General features: G+C 41.1%; 2 protein-coding genes across 3 annotated transcripts in view; one reads left to right on the forward strand and one right to left on the reverse strand.

Annotated features, from left to right (window-relative positions):
- Window positions 1–24,436, reverse strand: part of nt5dc1 (5'-nucleotidase domain containing 1) — a 514,716-nt gene that overhangs the window by 481,687 nt on the left and 8,593 nt on the right. The gene's annotated exons all lie outside the window — the stretch shown is intronic.
- Window positions 8,893–24,436, forward strand: part of LOC125452469 (collagen alpha-1(X) chain-like) — a 56,207-nt gene continuing 40,663 nt past the window's right edge. The window contains exon 1 of one of the 2 annotated variants that reach the window (XM_048530926.1): window positions 8,893–9,029. The gene's annotated coding sequence lies outside the window, so the exon portion shown is untranslated. Of the gene's footprint in view, window positions 9,030–19,147; window positions 19,208–24,436 lie in introns of those variants that run through there. The other variant, XM_048530929.1, reaches the window with a different exon arrangement.

Below are 24,436 nucleotides of genomic sequence, written 5' to 3' on the forward strand. Positions count from 1 at the left end.
ATTGCAGATACTTTTTGTTTAAATTTCTAGGGGAACTGCACATCTTCTACTTTGGAAACATTTGATGACCCTTCCCTACATTTTCATTATTATTTCACCTTTAAATTCTATCACAGATTGTTGCCTGATTGCATTTCCCAAGTCTTATGGATTTTTAATTGATAGCAATGCATTACTTCTTCCCAGCCCTCCCAGGGTAATGATTAATGTTGCACACACCACACAAAAAATCTAAATAAATATAAACGCAGTAAATCAATTGATTGCATTCTGCCTATCTAATACAACAAAATTAGCTGACCTATGTATTCAAGATACCACTGTAATATTGTTAAAATCCAGAAAATTCTAGCTTTGTCCCTCTCTGGCAAAGTGTTCATTAATTTCCTTCATTCCTTTCCTCATTGAGTTTTGAGTTTGAGTTTGCATTTGAACTTTTTGAGTTTATTGAATTTCACAACGAGTTTGAGGAAGAGAGGTGTGGGTTGATGACTGGTATTTTAAACTTATAAAAGGCAATTACGAAGGCATGAAAGCAACATGAACTAGCGAAACAGAGGTTCCATTGGCAGATACATATATACACACACACATCACATCTCTCTTCATTTAAGGATTTCTTCAAAACTGCCCAAAAACTGAAAAAAAAACAGGACATTTCTGTCCACACTCCACCAAGTCATCGATGCATCCCTTAAAATAAAATAAAATCCACTATTTTCTAACAGTGCAAATCTTGTTCAGGCACAAACCCTCCTTGTAATAAAAACCCATTGGTTTCAAAAAGAGCTTCTTCAAGCTAATGTAAAACAAACAATGACAGCTACAGGAATATTGATAAGTTCATAATTAACTCGTCAAACTTGCAGAAACACCCACAGGTCTCAAATTCGAAACTTGAAAATCATCTTTTAGCTTAATTTTACATTTAAAAAATAAATTACAGCTTATATCATACCACCCTTCAAAGGAGAATGAAATGCATCTTTAAGATGTGTTTTAATTATCCACTTCTTAACTCCATTACTACGTCATAGCAACAGTAACAACGTTTTTTGCATTAATGTATAATAATTTACATAGTGTAATTTTACACAAGTCCATCAGCACGACATCATCCAAAGACCTGCACACGTGCTCTTAACAAACGGTTCTAATAGTTTTACCTTCCAAGCACGCAAATGATTTTCAAATTACATGATTGGAGAAATAAGCTCTATCGAAACAATTGTAAGCTCTTGTCCTGAAATCAATTCTAATATCAGAGAATTGTGGTCTGTATAAGCAACAGTTTTCTTCCAGGTTATTTCAGATGTATATTTTTAAATGATGTAATGACGCACAAGACTCAACATCTCTTGTTCAACAGATGAATATTTTTGCTGACATGCTCTTTGTCATTTCACAATAAAACAGCAACCACACCAGGCAGCTTTAATGGTTTTGCTCAATTCAGCGTGGTTGAAACCACTGCAGTTGTCAGCAGAGCTTCTACATTTTCAAGGTGCTTTAGCACTGCTGACTGTTCAAATTGTCTGACTTTTTACAACGTGTTAACGATGCACCAAGTGCTAAAGTTCACACCACACTTGTCAATGTAGACTAACATTTCTTGTTTTATCCTTGACAGAGGGGAATCCAATTTGCCCATGCTCTTACTTCTCAAGGTGTAACTTGACTTTGTCCCATAACATGCCCTAAATAAGTCACCTTTGCTGTGGAACTTTCACACTTAGTCAATTTTATAACCAAATAGGCTTTTTGTGACTGATCAAACTGTTCAGTCAAATGACATGAATGTTCATTTGCAGGTTTGGACGAAAACAGCCAAAACAATGTAAACAATATAATTACACTGTCCATCGACAACTTCACTGGTTACCTTGTTAACTAACTCTTTAGAAACACAAAACCTATTCAAAATTAATTCTTAATTCAAATATCCAAGCTTTAAATAGTGAAAAGCTTGCATAAGTTACAGTGTATATTGAAAATTGAATTTGATCATATAATCAGATTCCCCACAGCATGGAAGCAGGCCATTCAGCCCATCAATGCTGATCCTCCAAACAGCATCCAACCCAGACCCGCCCCATCCCTGTAAGCCCACATTTCCCATGGTTAACCCACTTAGCCTGAACATCCCTGAACACTACAAGGCAATTTAGCACAGCCAACCCATCTAACGTGCTCATCTTTGGATTCTGGGAAGAAGCTGGAGCACCCAGAAGAAAACCACGCAGACAGAGAGAGAATACACAAACTCCACACTGAAAATCATCTAACGGTGGAGTTAAACCCAGGTCCCTGGTGCTGTGAAGCAGGAGTGCTAACTACTGAACTACCGTGCCACCCAGAAGAAACTGATTATGGGATATGCAGGAAATGGCAGGTAAATTGAAAAGGTACATTTCATCGCTCTTCACTATAGAAAATGCATGTAACATTCCAGAAGTAGCACAAATCTTGAAGGGGTAGAACTCAAGACATTTAAAATCACCAGGGAGGAGGCTTTGAGCAAATTGTTGGAGCTGCAAGCTGACAAGTCCCCAGTTTCCTTATCCTAGATGGATAAATGAACAGCCTCGTCATACTTGTATCAGAGATAAAGGGAACTGCCGATGCTGGAGAATCCAAGACAATAAAATGTGAGGCTGGACGAACACAGCAGGCCAAGCAGCATCTCAGGAGCACAAAAGCTGACGTTTCGGGCCTAGACCCTTCATCAGAGGGGTCTAGGCCCGAAACGTCAGCTTTTGTGCTCCTGAGATGCTGCTTGGCCTGCTGTGTTCATCCAGCCTCACATTTTATAGCCTCCTCATACTGTTGATGCATTGGTTTTAATTCTACAGACTATCCTAGCTTTGGGGAAGGATTCATTGCATTTGAAAAGAGCAAATATAATTTCTTTATTCAAAAAGAGGAGACAGAAATCAGGAAACTACTGGTCAATTAGCTTAACACCTGTCATGAAAGAGGTTACAGCAGGGAATGAAGAAAAATTGAAGGTGATCTATCAGACTCAACATGATTTGGTGAAAGAAACATGTTTTAACTAATTTTTTTGGAATTCTTTGGGGACTAACACACACTGTTGTAAAGGGGAGCCAGTGAATTTACTATATTTACATTTCAAGAAGGCATTTGATAAGGTGCCACAAAGATTATTACAGAAAATAAAAGTTTGTTGTGTAGTAACATACTGGTATCAAGATTGGCCAGTTAAAGGAGAAGAGAGATTAAGCACAGATACGACAAACTGCAATAAGACACAGAACAGCAAAGAGAAATTAAGAAACCAGAACATGAAAGAAAAGCATCCTAAAACATGAGAGCAAAGATTATTTTTGCCAAGAGAAAAGCAGAGGGAAAGGGAAGACCAGTTTAGAAGGCTGGAATTAAAAACAGAATACTTCCAACTCTGGGAGCTAAACAGTTTGATCAAGAAAAAAATTGAGCTCTAAGCAAAGACCCATTAGGGAGCTGGTTAAATGTATGCAAGCTCTCCCATAATTTGGTGAAAGTATATCTAGACATTTTTTCACTTCTATTGAGAGATAGCTAAGCAGATGAGATAGTCCAAAGAAAATTGGACATTGCTTCATGTGAAGCAGACTGATGAGAAGAATTCATGAGCTTTGTGCCTTGGTTTCTGAGGAAGCTTCTCAAGATTATGAGGTAGCAATAAAGGTTATCATCATACAAGGTGAGCGCTAAAGTTTTTAAGGCAGATAATTCAAGATATCGGGAAGCAACCTGAGACGACAAATAGAATTTGAGGGGGTAAATGCAAACAACTTTGTTAGATGGAGACATTAAAAATAAAACTGTAAAAAACTGATTTTATGAATTCATACAAACTTAGAAAGAAATCCAATGTTTGCAACAGCAAAACAAGCAGTAGAATATTTCCGGTAAGATAGTGGTAGAGTCAAACTTCTGAGCACGAGAATCATCCGCTCCATCTGCTTTTCTTTGCGTTTCTTTTCATCTTTTTTGGCTCGTTTTTTTGTCTCATTTTACTTACCTCTTGTTGAAGAGCTCAATCACAGCAAAAAGGCCCATTGCGGGGACATGGCAGTGGGCGAGCAGACCTGGGACTGTTGGTGAGTTCACAATGCCCAGTGCCTGGGCCAAAGGAGAGGCCATGACCCAGTGCCTGGATCAGGGCTTTGCTTGTCCGGTGTGTGACAGCAGCTAAAGGCCCAGATCAGGACTTTGGGCTCACTCCTGGAATCACAGACTGTCAACACAGCGATGGAGGTTTCCCCCAACATCTGCAGCAATCACGAGAGCAGGACAGGTCAAGCTAGTTCATGAAAAGTGCGCCAAATTGAGGAAATTGAGCCTTCATAGGATGTGCGGCCCCAACACGGCTATGCACGTAAGATAGACTATAATGGTTGAACTTTTAGCTTTATTTCTTTATTTTCTGGCTTAATACCAAGAAGGGCAATAATTTTTAATCATAATTTTTAAACTTTGTTTGTGTGTTGGACTGGGAGTAACTTTAATGTTTAACTTTTAACTTTGTTCCTTATTTCTTTTTAACTTGTTCTTAGGTACAAGTATCTAGGTACAAAAACTTAAGATAACACCAAGTGTGGCAACATGGAAAACTTTTCACTGTACTCCCACTTTTGTACTTGAGTATGTGACAATAAAGTCTAAACCCAAATCTAAACATAAACCCAAGAAAATGACAAGCTGACCTACAAATCTCAAATTTTTTTTTTCCATGACCCCACAAATCTGAGAAGGGTATGAAATGGGAAGGTGCAAGGAAGGTTAAGTATCCAGTGATAAGAAGTGAAGATGCCAGAATCTCCTCAGGCCAAAAAGGAAGCCCATGAGTGGAAATAATGTTCAGAGGTACAAATGTTCTCATGACACAAGGCAAGACTCCTGAGCGTGGATTACTAGAAGTTGCAAGGTAAATCCATGGGACTTAAACCATAAGAAATAGCAACATCAGTAGGTTGTTAAGCCCGTTAGCCTGTTTCACCATTCAATAGGATCACAGCTGATCCAACCTCCATCCACATCCATTTTCCTGTCTTTTCCCTGTATCTTTCAAATCCCTTACTGAGCAAGGATCTCTCTCAGACTTAATTATTCACAAACACAGTGCCCCCTGAGGTAGAGAGTTCCAAAGACCCAAACCTCAGAAGAAATTTCTTATCTCAGTCTTAAAATGATGTTTCTCTATTCTGAGACCCTGTTAAGCCTCTGGAGAATCCTCTATGTTTCAATGAAATATCCTCACATTTTTCTAAACTCCGGTGAGTACAGTCCCAACCTGTTTAATCTTTGCTCATAAGACACTCCTCTATACCAGAGATCATCCTATTATCCTGGCCTGAACTGCTTCCAATAAAATGATATCTTTCCTTAAACAAGGGGTCCAAAACTGCTCACGATACTCCAGATGTGATCTCAACAGCACTTTGGACAATTGCAGTAAGACTTCCCTATTGTTCATTTCAAACTTATTCATAATACAAAAGATCAGTGAGAAAAGGACCAAGAATGCAACAAAACACGTTCCGGCTCTGACTGCAGCCGTGATATCAAGTATAAACACTACCATGAGTGCAGGGAAGGAAACAGGAGTTACTGCAAATTAAAACCAAAAGAACCGCAGGTGCTATAAAGCAGGAACAAAGTCAAAGTTGCTAGAAAAGCTCAGCAGGTCTGGCAGCATCTGTGAAGGAAAAAAACAGTTAACGGATGAAGGGTCACCGGAGCCAAAAGATGCTGCCAGACCTGCTGAGCTTTTCCAACAACTTTGTTTCAGTTACTAGAAGTTCTTATCCAAAGGAAAAGTGCCTCCTTACATAGTCAAACCCAAACTCAAAATATCGACAAGAAACAAAGGATAGCTGAAGCAATTCCTGGGGCAGGACTTACCAGTATCTGGAAGACCTAGAACAAATAAGGTGGCATTTTTACTAACTAGGTCTTCAAACAAAGATCCGATTCAGATTTTTAAAATATGCCATAGTGCCACATTGTGGGAAAATTAAAACATACAATCAAACTAGCAACCTGAATTCCCATGCCAGCATTTTTTGTAACATATTACTTTGTAAGACCTTTCCCTAAAACAAAAGCATGAAACCAGTGCATCCTTGCAATGAGATTACTCAATTCCCAGAGGCCATACTGTAAGAGCATAAGAAACATAAGGAGAAGTAAGCCAAACAGTCATTTTGAGATGGTTCCACCATTCAATGAGATCATGATTATACTCATTATACTCTCTGGTCCTAGACAATCCCATAAGGGGAAACAACTCCCGGGATCCAGCTTGTCATATCCCCTTAAGAATCTAATACGTTAAAACAAGGTCTCTGCTCCTTCTTCTAAATTTCAATGAGTACAGGCCCAAACTATTCAAGCCCACCAGATAAGAAAATCTCTCCAAACCCAGAATCAACCCTGTGAACCTTCTCTGCAGCGACTTCATATCCTTTACAAAGTCATTTCCTAAGGTGCAATGCTTTAACCTCAGGGGACCTATCGGACTTCAGCCTCAATTGTTCCCTGGTACTTTGCCTTTAGAGGTACTGTATTATTGTATTTATCTCCTCACCCTTTAGCACCTTGATTGTTTTACATTTTTGGGATGCTTTGACAGTCTTCGACAGTCAGCTCTAACATAATGCGTAGTTCCATTCTTGTGCGATCTCACATAAGAAGATTGTGCAATAGCTGTGCCATTTAAACTCATGTGGCAAGAATCACCTTATAGCCAATAAAGGTAAGGAAAGTTCACGCTCTACAAATGGCAATCTAAATTCTTCAATTGTGTTAAAGCCAATTTGTGCTGAAGAAACACATATTATGACAGAACCGACTGATGCAAATTATTTTTTCAATTCTTCTGCCGTTTCCTGATATTCTTATTATCATTTCCCAGAGACTTACATTCACTTTGGTCTCGCTATTCTTATACCAATATTTAAAGAAACATTTGCTGTCCTTATTTTATATTACTTGCTAATTTACCCTTAAAAGTTTAATTTTCCCACAATTTGGTAATATCGTCATTTCTATTCTTTGTTAACCGTGGTCGGTTTATCCCCATCCTGGAATCCTTCCACCTCACTGGGCTATGTCTATCATGAACTATTTTCATAAATGTCTTCCATTATTCCTTCCTCCATCTACTTTAGCTAACTCTGCTCTCATTCCTTTGTAATAATTCTTATTTAAGTTCAGCACAGTTATGTACAAGACAATTTGCTCACACCTAGACTGAACACTAAACATTACCATGCTTTCATTTATTAGCCCCCTCATTACACATTATCACATCTGAATGAATCTAATTCCTGATCGGATCCACATTTTTTTTCATGAAACTATTCCAAATATGATTTCTAAATTCTTTGTTATGGCTATCTCTGCCAACTTGATTTTCCCAATCTACACGAACATTGAAGACATCCATGATTAAAGCGCAGACCATTTTTTTTTTAATGTCTTCCAATATTTCCTAATTTATTCTCTGTCCTATGGTATAGCCACTGTTGGGGGTCCAATAAATGATTCAAACCCGCCAGCGTCTCCGCAACCCTTTATATTTGTTCGTCTCAATCCACATGGATCCTATACTTTCCTATCCAAGATCATCTTGGTGCTGTCATACTTATACCAATAAAGCCACGTCGCCATCTTTTCTTTCCTGCCTGTTGTGTCAAAATAAAAACAACCTGAATATTTAGCTAATTAATATTGACCACCTTATAACCAAGTCTCCTAAATGGCTATAAGATCATATTCACTAACTTACATTAATTATTTCCTTTTCTGAATACTACATGCATTTACTCTTAATGACAATCAGCACCAGTGATGGAAAAGTGAATCCAGTTCTTCTCACGATATGAATTGCTCATAAAGGACCATACGGATCAAGTTTCTATTTTCATGCCGCAAACTTTTCAGGAACTTATCAGTCGTCTGGATATCTCAAAGCTCAAGTTTTCTGCTCACTATCCACAGAACCACCAAGTTTGAGATAGGTATCAGTACTTCAAACTAACGATACGTTTGTTTCGTTTGCACACATAGTCACCAAATCAGTCTACTTGTTTAGGTCCTTTTGAATTAGTTTGTGATAATGGGTTATGAGAATCTGTGAAACTAATCAAAGGAATGTTTTTAGGACTGAAAGATAAACCTTCCAGGTCAGACTAAGTTACCGCACTCCAGAACAGTCAGCAGGAGCCAAAGTAGCTCAAAGATAATGCATTACAAATAATAATGGAACAACGAACCATCAAGCATGCGCAATCCTCAACATTTCAACCTGGGAATAAGATATTCATAATCACCACCTTTACTGGGAATGGACCACTAAAAGCATGATTCAGTGATCCATATAGAGTAGTCAAAAAGAGTTGGTAAAGAGTGTTGTCTAATGGAGCCCCAAGTTGCCAGGAAAAGAATTAGCTCTCTCATTGCTGTGTTGAAGCATTATCACTGTTGGGAGGAGGTCAATTACAAATGTGTCAGTAGCATGGTTAGTGGAAGGGATAATGTGGATGAGGCAGGAGGATTACGAGACAAGTCCTAAATTGAATCACCTATTATCTAGTTAGCTAATACTGAAAGGATTCAGAGCTTGGGCATCATACTTTTTGTGTTTAGAGGAGAGAATGAAAAGAGTTAACAAGATTATTCACAGGGTTTAAAGGACACTGTTGGAGCCCACCAGAATGTACAACTGAGCGATGAATTGAAGTGCAGCATTCAGCATTAATGTGAAGCAGAGAGTGAGTGTGCAGCAGGTCACCATTGTCGTGAAGCAGACACAAATGATAACATTTTTCAGTCCATAGTCCACTCTGACTCAAAGGGGAGCTAGTTGACGTCGCAACAAAACAAACCTGTGGTGAATTGAAGCAGTGGAACTTGCTCACGAAAACCTGAGGGGCGAGACCAGAACAGACCAGGCCTAGATCAAGCTCAGTTGGAGCAGCAGCTAAACCCTAACAGGGACCTTGCCACAATTCAAACAGGTAGGCAAAAGTCACAGCAGTGCAAAGCAGTGAACTGATCAGTAGGCCGTGGACGTGCTGTTTTGTCCAATTTAAATCTGCATTAATGAAAATGCAAAGTTCAAGCTTCTTTATTTTAATAGGAAATGTAATTAATTTTCTACTTGGCTTAAATTTAGTTTTTTTTAAATTAAGGAATGGGAGAGGAGCTTAGTCCTATGTGTTGCATGGCATGCAGAATATGGGAAACCTTGGATGCACCTGGCAGTTTTAATCACAACATCTGCAGGAAGCACCATCAGTTTATTGGCTCGAGTACCAGGTTTTGGGAGCTCGAAAGTTGGCTGAAGGCACTTGACTGCACTTGCGAGACAGCGTCAAGTATATAAACTTGTTTTTAGACAATCACCTTGCAGGTTAAAGAAACACAATCAGAGAAAGAATGGGTGACTATCAATTGGAAGGGAAGCAGTCACGAAATCTCCAGAGCACATCTCATTTCAGGACAGACTTTCTTTGCTGATAAGTGGAGAGAGTGACAGTTCCTCCAGGGAATACTTCGTTTGTGGGGGTATGTTAAAAACATCAACAATTGTGTTTTGTGGCTGAATATACGAAGCCAGGATGGTGAGTTAATTCACTGGGGCCAAGGAGGCCAGGATTAAGAAGGTCATTGAATTGCTGCAGGTAATTCTGAAGGAGGCGGGCAAACAACTAAGGGTCATGGTTCCAACAGAGTTAAAAGGAGGACATGGTCTTGAAACGAGAATTTAGGAAGCTAGAGAGCAGGTTGAAAGGCATGACCTCGGACGATGTCATCTCTGGATTATTCTCAATGTCACTTGCAATTGAGTAGAAGAGTGGGGAGATAGAGCAGATGAAAATTTGGCTAAACAGTTGGAGCAGGAGGATGGGCTTTCAAATCCTGAAATACAGGATCCATTTCTAGTTGCACCTTAACCACACTAGAAACAACATTCTTTCCAAGGAGGGGTGAGGTGGTGCTGATGCTCTTGGTGAAGGAGCTAAACTAATTTGACAGTGGAATGCAAAATGGTCTGCAGGCGCAGTGGTGGGTGATGCACAAACAAATGTAGAGGAGAAGCCTAGACGCACTTGCACACAGAGCATATATAGTGAAGACGAAAGGGAGCTGAGGATGATTGGATGATACTATAATTCAAAGAGTCTCGTGAGTAAAGCAGAGAAATTGAGGGTGCTGATTAGCGTTAGGGGATATGATATCATTCTTAACATAAAGAGATGATTGCAAGAGCCATTGGGCTAACAGCTCTATATTTTGTGTATAGAAACTTCAGACGAGACAGGGGCGGGTGTAAAAGAGATGTCACAATATTGGTCTAGGAATTAACTCCTACAGTAAGGAGGGTTGATACTTAAAAAAAAACAGGTGGCCTTATTTTGGCCATATGGTTGGAACTTAAAAACAAAAATGGGGCTTAGAATGAACTATTGATCCACAGGAGAGACAGAAGGGCAAACATGGAGACAAGTTTCAGAGAAGTATGAAAATGATACAGTACATAGTAGAATACAGTACGGGATTTGAAGTTACCCAATATTAACTCAAACCCAAAGTATCAAAGGCTTAAAGAAGGTGTGATTAGTAAACTATATTGAGAGCCAGCATGAACTTCAAAGCATCCCCAGATCTTGAGCTCTAAGGAACAAAAACACACAAATTGCACAAGACAACATTTAGCACTCAACAAAGGTACATTCAATCCAGACCACAAAGAGTTAACACCTCTATGATTCAGTGAACTAGCACAGAGAGCTGACTCACGCTCTCTCTTTCTTACATACGAACACTGTAGTTATGTTTCTGCACCTAGTTTTTATATACACTGTGTAGAATGGGCCAGTCTGGACCCAGTCAGTTTTTCCACAGTCCTTCCCTGCCATTTCCCCACACTCTCTCCCAACTGCGTCTGCTTGTATTTTACTTTTTTATTATTTCTTGGACCCTTGTTCTTTTCCTACCTCGTACCTCTCCTGTGCTAGAGATTTCTGGTTTATTCCCTAAAGTTCATTTTGTGTCCTTACAGAAGCCCCCCTCACCAAGTGCAACTCTAGCTAGAGAGAGTGGTAAATAAACTGTCACCCAGATTGTGGCTCAAGGTGTGCCAGCTTCAGGCAGGGCAACCTGGTTGCAATGCCAATTTGTAGGAGCATTTTCCTGACCCAGGACAAAGACTCAGGAGGCAGGCAGGATTCAGCCAAGTGGAAGATGTTTTTTCAAGCGGGAACCAATTTATGCAGGGATAGGGCCAAAGGATCTTCCTCAAATCTGACTTCGGAAGATAGATCAATGACACACTCTCTGCTTTTACAAAGGAATACAGCACTTTTATACAATATGTATTACAATATGCAAATGCAACATATTCACAGTCCTTCCCCTTAATCCAAACACCTAATCCCATGGGACACCTAATCAGTGATGAGCACTTCTACAAACAGGCCCAGGGTCCCATGATCTTATTGTATTAGCTGGACATCGTAACCTCCAGGCCTTGGGATCTTTCTATACATCCTATTCATTCACATTTCAAAAGTTTAATGGCTATACTTCTTTGGGTCTTTCTCAGGCTTGTTTATCTGTAAGGACAGCTCGAATTCTATTACCCACTGTATTTTGGTATTGTCTTTTATCAAATTCAGTTACTCCTTTCATTTCCCCATTGTCCCAATTACATAAAGTTAAAATAAAAAGTCAGTTCATTTTAACTAATTGCTATCTGATTAACTTATAAAGTGCAATGTTTTACAACTACGTCTATGGTTAACATTTTGTAATTTATGGGTTGTGGACAATCTATCTTGTTCAGGGCATTAGAGAAGGTGTCTCCTAAGGCTGGTTAACCTTCAAATCTAAGATTAATTGTTTTTAAGGCTTGTTCAATATCTTGGTTATATATGGAAACCAAACTTTATGTTTAGAGTATTTTTAGGTAGAAACTATTTAATAGTGCTGGTAGTTTCAAAGAGGCAACTATTTACTACAAAATAACTTAATTGTCATCTTTGTAGCTGCTTAAGGATTTAATCTAGCATCTGATGTTATTCATTTACTGGGACAATCATCCTTTCATTAATAAGGGTGGAATTGGTTATTTATCTGCCTTAAGGCATCCTTTTATCAGAACTGTCTCAGATGGGAACAGACAGCATTCTTTTACTGCTGCTTAGTTTTCCCTAGCTTTCGTCTGCCATCTTGTAAGCAGGCATGGGCTGCTTAGTATGATCAGGTACAAACCACCTGACATAGCCGGGTACAGGTCATCCCTACATCTATCAAAAGTGACTCGGCAGCAACATTACTGATCAAGCTGGTTGGGTTGTTTAGGACTGGGTCTGCGTTAAGTGTTGAGGGAACCAACACGAGGGAAAAAAACACTTGACCTCATCCTTACCAATCTGCCAGCTGCAGATATATGTACCTACGACACCATCAGGAAGAGTGACTACCCCACAGTCCTTGTGGAGACAAAGGCCACCTTCACATTGAGAATACCCTTCATCGTGTTGGGTGGCACTGTCACTGGGCTAAATAGGACATACTTCAAACAGATCTCAAAAGTCAAGACTGGGCATCCATGAGGCAGTACAGTTCATCAGCACCAGCAGAACTACACCCCAGCACAATCCGTGACTTTATGCCCCAACATACCTCCAACTCAACCATTACCACTAACCAAGCGTTCGATGAAATAGTCAAGAGGCCATGCCAAGATCTGCATCAGGCATACCTGAAAATGATGTGTCAACCTGGTGAAGCTAACAGGACTACTTGAATGCCAAACAGCATTTGCAGCAAGTGATAGCCTGAGCTATGCAATCCCATAACCAATGGACAAGATCCTACCTCAGCAATCCTGCCACATCCAGTCACGAATGGTGGTGGACAATGAACAACACATGGGATTTTCAGGCAATTTGATTCACTCCATGTGATATCAAGGACCACTTGGAGGCACTAGATACTGCAAAGGCTATGGGACGTGACAACATTCTAACAATAGTACTGACGACTTGTGCTCCAGAACTTGCGACTCCCTAGCCAAGCTGTTCCAGTATAGTTACAACACTGGCATCTATCAAACCATGCAGAAAATTATCCAGATATGTCACGTACATAAAAAGCAAGACAAATGCAACCCGGCCAATTACTAACCCCTCAGTCTACTCCTGATCATCATTACAGTTATCAAAAATGTTAGAGAAGCACCTGGTCAGTTGAGGTGACGGTGAGAGCCCTGGATATCAAGGCAGAATTTAACTGACTGTGGCATCAAGGAGCCATTGCAAAACTTATAATCAGCAGGAATCGGAGCAAGCTCTCCACTGGCTGGTGTCACACTTGTCACGTAAGAAGGTAGTTGTGACTGAATAAAAACCAAAAGGAACTGCAGATGCTGTAAATCAAAAACAAAATTGCTGGAAAAGCTCAGCAGGTCTGGCAGCATCTGTGAGGGAGAAAGCAAGAGTTAACCTTTCAGGTCTGACGACCCTTCCTCAGAAGGTAGTTGTAGTTGTTGGAAGTGAGTCACCTCAGCTCCTGGACTTCTCTGCAGGATATCCTAGACCCAACCATCTTCAGCTAGTTCAACAATGACCTTCCCTCCATTATAAGGTTAGAAGTGGGGATGGTCGTCGATAATTCACAATCATCAGCATCCATTTGTGACTCCTCATGTACGGAAGCAGTCCATGTTCAAACGCAAAAAAAGATCTGGACAATATCCAGTCTTCGGCTAACAAGTGGCGAGTAACATTCACGCCACTCAAATACTCGGCAACAATAATCTCCAATATCAGATAATTTAATCACCACCCCTTGGCATTCAATCATGTTACCATCACTGAATCCCGCACTATCAACATCCTGGGTATTACTATTGACCAGATAATCAACTGGATTTATCACAAACACAACGGCTACTAAACTAGGTCAGAGGCTAGAAATACTGTGGTAAGCAACTCATTTCCTGACTCCCCAGAGCCTGTTCACCATCTACAAGGCACAAGTTCAGTGTCAAGAATGCTCCCCACTTGCTTGGATAGGTGCAGCCGCAACACTCAAGACACTTGACACCACCCAACATAAAGCAGCCCATGTGACTAGCACCACATCCATAAACATACACTCCCTCCACCACTGACACTCAGTAGCAGCAACATGTACTATTTACAAGTCAACTGCAGAAATTCAAAGATCTTTAGACAGCACCTTCTAAACCTACATCCACTTTCATCTAGAAGTCCAAGAGCAGCAGCTACACAGGAATACCACATGAAACGCACGTTCTCCTCCAAGCCACTCACTGTCTTGACTTGGAAATATATTTCTGTTCCTTCATTGCTGCTGGGTAAAAATCCAGGAATTACTTCCAGAAGGGTATTGTGGGTCAACCTACAGCACATGGACTGCAACATTTAGGAGGGCAACTCACCACCACCTCCTCAACTAGGGTCAGGCAATAAATGTTGGTCAGCCAGCAATGCCCATGTCCCACAAATAAATTTTAAAAAGGACACGCCTTCATTAATCAATGAAAATTCGCCTTTAATAACGACAAGTGCAGAAAGACTATGATGGAAGTATAGATGATGTTAGCTAGAGTACTGTGTGCTGTTTTGCTTGTCACGCTATGTGATTGTATGACAGGGTACACAAGATATTCACCAGGATGTTGTCAGGGCTGGAGCAATTCAGCTGCAAAAGAGATAATGTGCAAGTGTCTTTGGCTAGGCTGAACAAAGTCAGAAGTCACACAATGCCAGCTTATTGTCTAACAGGCTTATTTGAAAGCACCAGTACAGACTTTACCTGATGAAGCAGCACCATTCTGAATGCTTGTAATTTCAAATAAACCTGTTAGACTATAACCTATAAGCTATAGTGAGAGAGTAGTTAGGTCGGGTTATTTGCCTTTAAGCAAGAAAGGCAGAGGAGGGATCTGAATGAAATATAGAAAATTATAAGGGCATAGATAGGGCAGATTGGAAGAAGTTTTCCCGCTTAGTAGAGTGATCAATAACTAGGGGATACTGATTCAATGTAAAGGGCAGGACATTTACACAGGATTTAAAAGGAAAAGAAATTTCATCTAGTGCATGCTGGCAACTTGGAACTCACTGCCTAAAAAGGTGGTAGAGGTGAAACCACTACAACATTTCAGAAGTATTTAGATGATCACTCAAAGCACCAAAGCATAAAGGGCTATGGGCCAAGAGCTGGAAAATGGGCCTACAGTAGGTAGGTCCTGGTAACCAGAGCAGGCATGATAGGCCAATGAACCTCCTTCCAAGCAATGAATGAGAGAGAATCTTCTTGGAACAAACAGCATCCTTTAATGCACAGGCCCACATGAAATCTCATGCTAGAAAACCACCTAATTCAACCCATTCAAAGCAGCTTAAGTTCCCCAGTCATGTTAGTACCAGAGCCTGAGAGTTCAACCAGAATCTCCATTAATGACCAAAAGGTTAATGAAGTAACAAAGGGAAATTCTAACCTAATTACTTTGCTTAGAAGACTCTATAGATAGGATTGGTAGTGCATTAGTACATAATCGAAATAGATTTGTTAAGGCTATGCTGACAAATTCCTTTGACACCTATAGCTAAGGAGGTATCAGCTTTCATCACACTAGACTGTTTTTTGCAGTGATGAGTCTTGCCATGAAGCTGAAAAATTCTGGCAACCTTCCAGAGGTCAATGAACTACATGTTAGCCAGTGTTCCTTACGTTGTGGAGTCAGAATCATGACCCAACCTATCCATGCCAACCAGGTCCTAAATTTAACTAGTCCCGTTTGCATACATTTGGCCAACATGTCTCTAAACGTTTCCTATCTATGTACCAATGAAAATGTCTTTTAAATGTTGTAACTGTACCCACTTCTACCACTTTCTCTGGCAGCTCATTTCTTATACGCAACATCCCATGTGGGAAAAAGATGCCCGTCTCCCTTTTAAATATTTCTCCTCTCACCTTTAACTGATGCCCTCTTGTTTACGGCTCCCCTACCCTTGGCAAAAGACTTTGACAATTAACCATAACTCTGCCCCTCATGACTTTATAAACCTTTAGAAAGGTAACCCCTCAACCTCCTACGCTCCAGGGGAAAAAGTCCCAGCCTGTCTACCTTTTGTTTTAACTCAAATCTTCCAGTAAGAACTGCAGATGCTGTCAATCAAGAACCATACCAAGGCGGATGGAAAAGCTCAGCAGGTCTGGCTGCATCCGTGCAGGAGAAAACAGAGTTAACGTTTCAGGTCCGGTGACCCTTCCTCAGAACTCAAATCTTCCAGTGTTGGTAACATCTTTGGAAATTGTTTTTGCACCTTTTCCAGTTTAATAACATCTTTCCTACAGCAGAGCTGCCAGAATTGTTCACAATACTCTAAATGTAGCGTCACCAACAGCAGGCACAGCTATAACATGGCGTGTTCAACTTCTGTACTTAATGCCCTGGCCAATGAAGACAAGCGTATCAAATGCCTTCTTCACCACCTCTGTCTACCTGTGGTATTACTTTCAAGGAACTATGTGGCTGCACACCCAGGGCCTCACTGTTCAACAACACTTCCTGAGGCCCTATCATGAACCGTCTAAGTTCTGCCCTGGTTTGTCTTACCAAAATGCAACACCTCACATTTATCTGAATTAAACTTCATCTGCCATTTCTCGTCCCACTGACATAATTCATCAAAATCCCATTGCACACTTAGATAACCTTTTTCACTGTCCACTATGCTACCAATTTCAGTGTCATCTGCAAGCTTACTAAACTTGCCTCTTATATTTTCATCCAAATTGTTTCTATAAGTGCCAAGCAGTGGTCCATTCAACTCTGATCCTTGCAGCACACTGTTGATCACAGGCCTCCAGACTGAACAACAGCTCTCTACCACCACACTCAGCCTCCTACCATCAACTTGATAACGTACAAGTGTAGAGAGTGACACTTGGGAGGACCACTTGGAACAAGTGAAAGGTTCATTTGAAAAATTATACTCTTCTGATTTGGTAATAAACCTTGCTAAAGTGGATTTTAAATAGCCCGATTAATCTCTTGTAGTCATTTAGCAGGGCAAAGACAAGTGTTGTCACGAACAGACATACGAGCATTAAAGGAGTTTCCCCACTCCTAAAATTAAATTATGAGACTTTTGAGCATCTGTTATATTGATTGTAAGTCTGTACTGAATTTCAACAGCCGCTTCATTGACATTTGCTCCAAAAAAAAACAAGGTTGTGAGATCAGGAGTGTGCTCAACATGTTTTGATCAATGAATCAGTCTCATTTAGCCTTTCAAGGGAAATACGAATGCTAGCGGTTTAGGAAAAGTGCAGATCTGTTCAAAAAAGTTTGGATGGGGCATTGAGAAGCCAATGCAATACTCTCCAGAACACGAAATCAAAGGGAATGCCCAACGCTGGAAGAAACAAGTCAGGAATCACTGGTTCTTAAACATTTTGCAGCATATATACATCATGGCTACAGAGAAATAGTGTTATATGCAGCTAATAACCTCGTGAACTCTTGTGGAAAAGAAGGACAAAATTGAAATGTAGATTTTGATAGTGCTTTCTATTGTAGCCTTACCTGGTAAAAAAATATTCAGATTATGAGGGTGTTTGATTTGTCTAAGTAATAAGGTTCCAGGTGTAGCTGTATAGCTTACATGTAAAAAGTGAATGAAAGTGTGTGTGAAAGCATGTCTTTTTCATGTTTACTCAGTTTGTACTTGACAATAAAAGACATTTAAAAATAGCTTTCATTTGTGCAAGGTAAAGGCATTACAAATACACTTGATATTTAATATTGCTTTTAGGAGTTAACTTTTGAAGGATTGCGGAAAATGGGCTCGTTTCAAATCTTCTGGAAATGTCTGAAGTGGTTTCTTTAGAAGACACTGGGAAAATCCACCATGGCTTTGATGCCTTTTGTTTTAAAAACAAGCTTTCCTGTAAAACAAGTGACTGTTGATAACAGATTGCTTTACTCTAGGTGGCTGTAGGGGCTATTTCTAAACACCAACTGGCTTACAGAGATCCGTGTTAATCTGCTACAGTCGGTGGAAAGCCTGAGAAGAATAAGATCATAGAGATGTACAGCACTGAAACAAGCCTTTTGGTCCAACTCGTCCATGCTGACCAGATATTCCAGATAAATATAGCCCTATTTGCCAGCATTCGGCCCATACCTCTCTAAACTCTTCCCATCCAGATATCTTTTACATTCTGTAATAGTGGCTGCAAAGCAAATCTTTCCAATTTCTGAAAACACTGTTGTTGAATTACAAAACTGTATTTTTTAAGCAATCTATATCCACAAGACTTTTGAATCAACTATGTATAATTAGTGACTTGACCACCAGTGCGGGAACATCGTATTGCCTTCAAGAATTATCCATCGGCAGAAGAGAGTTTTCTCAAAAAGACACTCCCTGAAAAATAACTTACCTTTTCTCTTTTGTTATAGCTTCTGTGTTTGCAGGTATTTATTAGAGCCCGCAATAATTTTTCATTATTATTATTATTCTGCAATCAACTATTAATTTTGAGCTGCAAATGACTTGTGGACTTTGACAGAGTTGATGGTAAAAGGAAAAAACAAACTAAACAAGCTTTTGTTTATTTGTGAGGCCAGGACTGGAGTGAAATTGTTGGCTGGACTGGAGTGAAATTGTTGGCTGATTTTTGATTAAAGAGGTTCCAACAAACACAGCAACCCACAGAACAGTACTGTGTTTAGACAGATAGCAGAACTTTGCTGTTAATAAGGACAGAACCTGGAAATTGATTCTAGCAAGTCCAGAAGAAACCCTATGTTCATGCTGATGGCAGTCACAGAATGGTAAGTGAGACCTTGGAAAGAGTCGATCAGTCTATCAGGGCAGAGCAGGAAGTAAAGTTGCTTATTTGAACTATGTTTTCTGAGGAGATAGGTCTTGGCTGCTGCTGAGAACAGGATGAAGATTTGAAAACTCCCTGTTTAATCTGCTACATCAGCTTCCGGAAGCCCAAAGAGTTAAAACCTGAGTTAGAAGTGTTGCAATCCTTGTCTGGGTGAACTGTGAAGGTGACCCTGATCAATGTTTCAGGAAAGCAAGTAAGAAGTCCACTTTATTCCTGTGAAACTACGCAATGTAAAAGCCATTAGGTAATTTTGCCAATTTTACCATTTTATTTGCTCCTTAGCTACGTTTATTTGTCTATCTTTGTGTGAATGGGGACAGAAAACAAATGTTTCAGGCTCAAAGCATAAACCTCAGCTTAGATTGTTGCTTAATTATTCCTCTGCTAAAGTTATTGTGTATTAAAAAACAGTTCAGTCTTTTGCTTGAGATGCAAGCCAGTATCTGGAAATTAGTCATTCAAAAGTCTGGTCAGGAACCATTGGAGTGATTATTTGGGGTCTTCGACAGTTTAATTTCACTGTTGCAGAAACAGAGGTAGAAATGCTGATTTGGTTCAGCTGCCTGTCTTCACGTTATAACACAGAGGAATAAGCATTGCTTACCAACTGCTAATCAAGTATTGCATTTTTATTGAACAAGTGTTTTAATAGTAAAATAATAATTATATTTGAGGATAAAAACTGTCCTCAGCCGTTCTGGCAGCATCGCTGGAGAAAGAGCGTTTACAGTACAATAAGTCTCTTCTTCCAAGAAAGCAACATATCGGATTCAAAATGTTAACTATTTCTCTCTCCACACACCTTTTTCAAACAGTTTGTTTCTATCCCAGTTTTCCAGCATATGCAGAACTTTGCTCTGTTTGAATGTCCATCAAGAAGCCTGGTTGATTGATCTTGTTGCTTAGAAGCTGATATAGTTAAGGGTATTTAGTTGGCCATCTCGGTAACTCAGAAATCTACTTTTATGACGTGCCCCATGAAGTAAAAGAAGGGAATATTTTCATCCTCAGCTTTAACACAAGCTAATTCAAACCTAACAAATGCCAAGTCCTCTAAAGCAAAACAATTTCCTCAAAAGAGACAGGTGTATTTTTTAAAATGATATGCTTGTTATAACTTCAAGAATGTAACAGGCCAATTGATATTAGGTTTGTAAGCTTATTTTGAGCTTTGTGCATTTTACCGTATATTGCAATAGTAGTTTGAACCTTGGTTTTAACATACTTCAAGATGATGACATGCAACATTCATTCTAAGCAACACCTGCACATCTGCCATTGTGGTATACCGCATGATCTGCATCCATCGTGGCCTCCTCTACATCGGGGAAACCAAGCGGAGGCTTGGGGACCATGTTGCAGAACATCCACGCTCGGTTCACAATAAACAACTGCACCTCCCAGCCACGACCCATTTCGAGAACCCCTCCCATTCCTTAGACGACATGTCCGTCCTGGGCCTCCTGCAGTGCCACAATGATGCCAAACGAAGGTTGCAGCAACAGCAACTCATATTCCGCTTGGGAACCCTGCAGCCCATTGGTATCAATGTGGATTTCTCAAGCTTCAAAATCTCCCCTCCCCCTACTGGATCCCAAAGCCAGCCCAGCTCATTCCTGCCTCCCTAACCTGTTCTTCCTTTCACCTATCCCCGCCTCCCACTCAAGCTGCACATCCACTTCCTACCTACTAACCTCATTCCGCCCCCTTGACCTGTCCATCCTCCCCGGACTGACCTGTCCCCTCCCTACCTCCCCATCTACACTCACCTCTGCAGGCTCCAGCCCCCGCCCCTTAAACTTGTCTGTCTCCTCTCCATCTATCTTCTCCTCTATCCATCTTCGATCTGCCTCCCCCTCTCTCCCTATTTATTTCAGAACCCTCTCCCCCTCCCCCTTTTCTGATGAAGGGTCTAGGCCCGAAACATCAGCTTTTGTGCTCCTAAGATGCTGCTTGGCCTGCTGTGTTCATCCAGCTCCACACTTTGTTATCTAGCACAGACACACAGCCACTGGGAAGTTTTGCACATATTGACTGACATGTTAATGAACGGCTTTTGCTTCTGGAAGCTGCTGCTGTGCACTGACCTCCAATATCTGTGCAGCTGCAAAAACCTTACTCGGTGCATTGGTGAGATGGTGTGATTCTTGCTAGTGTGACTTTCATTTCATCTGGAGAACATAAGCCAGTTTCGCTTTTTGAAAATGCCATGAGTTAACTTGTTTCTGAAACATGCAGTTATAATGGAGTCACATAGAACTTTTCAATAAAAATAACTAATAGGGTTTGAAATTTTCTAAGACACTTAGTCACATCAGTTGGGATATTTAGCTTATCATGAAACACAAGATGTGATGTGAGATATTCTCAAATCAGACAATTTGCTGGTGCCACATTACCTTGATAGAGACTTGTAAAGTTAGTTTTCTTTCTCACCTCACTGTCATAAAAAGAATGATCCTACAAGTGATTGCTATTTTAAGGAATAAGCCAGAAGATAAAAGGAAGATATAACAGTAAGATGTCCAATTCTGAAGAAACTAATCAAAAAATGTGCATATAATGCTTAGCCAATCCAAAATTGATCCACTGCTTCTCTTTACCTATTCTGCTTGTTACCTTTTCAAAGGAATCTAATAAATTTGCCACGCATGCCCTCCCCTTCATGAAGCAGACTCCGTTTGATCATGTTATACATTAATAAATGCACTATTACGTCCTTCATAATAGGCTTTAACAGTTTCAAAATGACAGCCCTTTAATTACCTGTTTATTGTCTCCCTCTCTTTTAATTAAGAGGGTATCATTCGGCAGTTTTCCATTCCTCTACAACTTCATGAAAGGTTATTGAGTATTGCAGGATCATAGAGTTAGCTTGCAGGGAGCATACAAATTGAATGCAAAAGATTTAGGTATACAAAGAGAAATAGATTTGTGAAGACAACTACGAGTCCCTAACAATCAGAACCAGAGGAGGTTACTATGGGGAGCTAAGGGATGCTAAACTGATTAAATATATACTTCTGCGATAACACGATCTGAAGCTGGATGAACAAAGCAGGCCAAGCAGCATCAGAGCAGCAGGAAAGTTTGACATTTCGGGTCGAGACCCTTCTTCAGAAATGGGGAGGGGAAGGGGATTCTGAAATAAAGCAGGAGATGTGGGAGGCAGATAGAAGATGGATAAAGGAGAAGGTAGGGTGAGAGGAGACAGACAGGTCAAAGAGCAAGTGAAGGTGAATGGAGGGAGGGGTAGGTCAGTCCAGGGAGGACTGGCAGGTCAAGGAAGTGGGATGAGGTTAATGGGTAGGAGATGGGGATGGGACTTGAGGTGGAGGAATGGTTAGGGAGGTGGGGACTAGCTGGGCTAGTTTTGGGATATGGTCGGGGAAGGGGAGATTTTGAAGCTTGTGAAGTCCACATTGATACCCTTGGGCTGCAGGGGTCCCAAGCAAAATATGAGACGCTGTTCCTTCATTCTTCAGGTGGCCTCATTGTGGCGATGCAGGGGTCCCAGGATGGACATGTCGTCTGAGGTGGGGGGGGGGGGGGGGGGGGGAGGAGGAGAGAGTGGGATTGGTGGTGGGGAGAGAGTGGGATTGGTGGTGGGGGGAGTTGAAATAGTTCGCAACTGGGAGGTTTGTTGCGAACTGAGTGTAGGTGTTCCGCAAAGTGGTTCCCAAGCTTCCGCTTGGTTTTCCTGATGTAGAGGAGGCCACAATGGGAGCAGCGGATACAGTATATCACATCAAACAGATGTGCAAGTGAACATCTGTTTGATGTGAAAAGTCTTCTTAGGGCCTCGGATGGAGGTGATGGGGGAGGTATAGGGGTAGATGGAGCAACGGCTTCGATTGCAGGGAAAGGTGCCAGGGGTAGCGGGGCTGGAAGGGAATGTGGAGCGGACAAGGGAGTCACAGAGAGAGTGGTCCCTCTGGAAAGCACATAAGGGTGGCGAGGGTAAAATGCCTTTGGTAGTGGGGTCAGATTGCAGATGGCGGAAATGTTAGACGATGATGCGTTGGATTTGGAGGTTGGTGGGGTGGTACTTGAGGACGAGGGGGATTCTGTTTTGGTTATTATTGCAGATAGGGGCGTGAGGGATGAGTTGCGGGAAATGCGGGAGACACAGTTGAAGGCATTTTTGGTCACTGTGGAGGGTAAGTAGCGGTTCTTGAAAAAAAAGAGGATATCTGGGATGTTCGGGAGTGGAATGCCTCATCTTGAGAGCAGATGCGGTGGAGGCGTAAGAATTGGGAACAGGGGATGGCTTTTTTATAGGAAGGTGGGTGACAGGAGGAATATTCTAAGTAGTTGAGGGAGTCAGTAGACTTAAAATGGATATCGGTTTCCAGGTGGATGCCAGAGATGGAGACAGAGAGGTCCTGGAAGGAGAGAGAGGTGTCATAGATGGTCCAGGCAAACTTAAGGTTGGGGTGGAAGGTGTTTGTGAAGTGGACGAACTGTTCGAGCTCTTTGTGGGAACACGAGCGGCACCAAAACAGTCATCAATGTAATGGAGGAAGAGATGAGGGATAGGGCCAGAGTAGCTTTGGAAGAGGGATTGTCCCACATACACTAAAAAGAGGCAGGCATAGCTTGGGCCCATGAGGGTACCCATAGCCACCCCCTTTGTCTGTAGGAAGAGGGAGGAATCAAAAGAGAAGTTGTTGAGGGTGAAGACGAGTTCGGATAAGTGGATGAGGGTGTCAATGGAGGAGGACTAGTTGGGCCTGCGGGACAGGAAGCAGCGGAGGGCTTTTAGGCCATCTGCATGGGGAGTGCAGGTGTATAGGGACTAGTAAAAATGAGGGGCTGGGGACCGGGGAATTGGAAGTTCCGGAGGAGGAGGAGAGCTTCTGTTCTGTTCTGGCTTTACAAAGGAGGACAAAATCATGTCCCAAAAGTGTTGGGGAACAGGGAGGGACTTAAGGAAAGCAGTGCTAGTAGCTAGTAGCACTTTTGTGCTCCTGAGATGCTGCTGGGCCTGCTGTGTTCATCCAGCCTCACATTTTTTTATCTTGGATTCTCCAGCATTTGCAGTTCCCATTATCACAGCAGAATAATCTTGATGGGATTAAAGGATGATAAATCCCCAGGGCCCAATAATTTGCAGAATACTTGTCCTAGAGGTAGTGGCTGCATTAGTCAACTTTCAAGATTCTGCACACTCTGGAACAGTTCCTCAGGATTACAAAGTTGTAACACAACTGCACTATTGAAAGAAAAGGAAGCAGACAGCAAACAGAAAATTACAGATCAGTTGGCCTGACATCAGTAATAGGGAAAATGATAGCGTTTGTTATAAAAACATAATAGCGAAGAACTTTGAAATTGTTGACAACATCATGTGGAGTCAGGATGGATTTAAAAGGGAAATTATGCTTGACATATCTACTGGAATCATTCAAGGATGGAATTAGTACAGTTGATAAGGCAGAGCCAGTGAATTTGGTTTAACTTCGACTTTCAG

Source organism: Stegostoma tigrinum, chromosome 4 (genome assembly GCF_030684315.1).
Source record: "Stegostoma tigrinum isolate sSteTig4 chromosome 4, sSteTig4.hap1, whole genome shotgun sequence".
NCBI classification, from domain to species: Eukaryota; Metazoa; Chordata; class Chondrichthyes; order Orectolobiformes; family Stegostomatidae; genus Stegostoma; species Stegostoma tigrinum.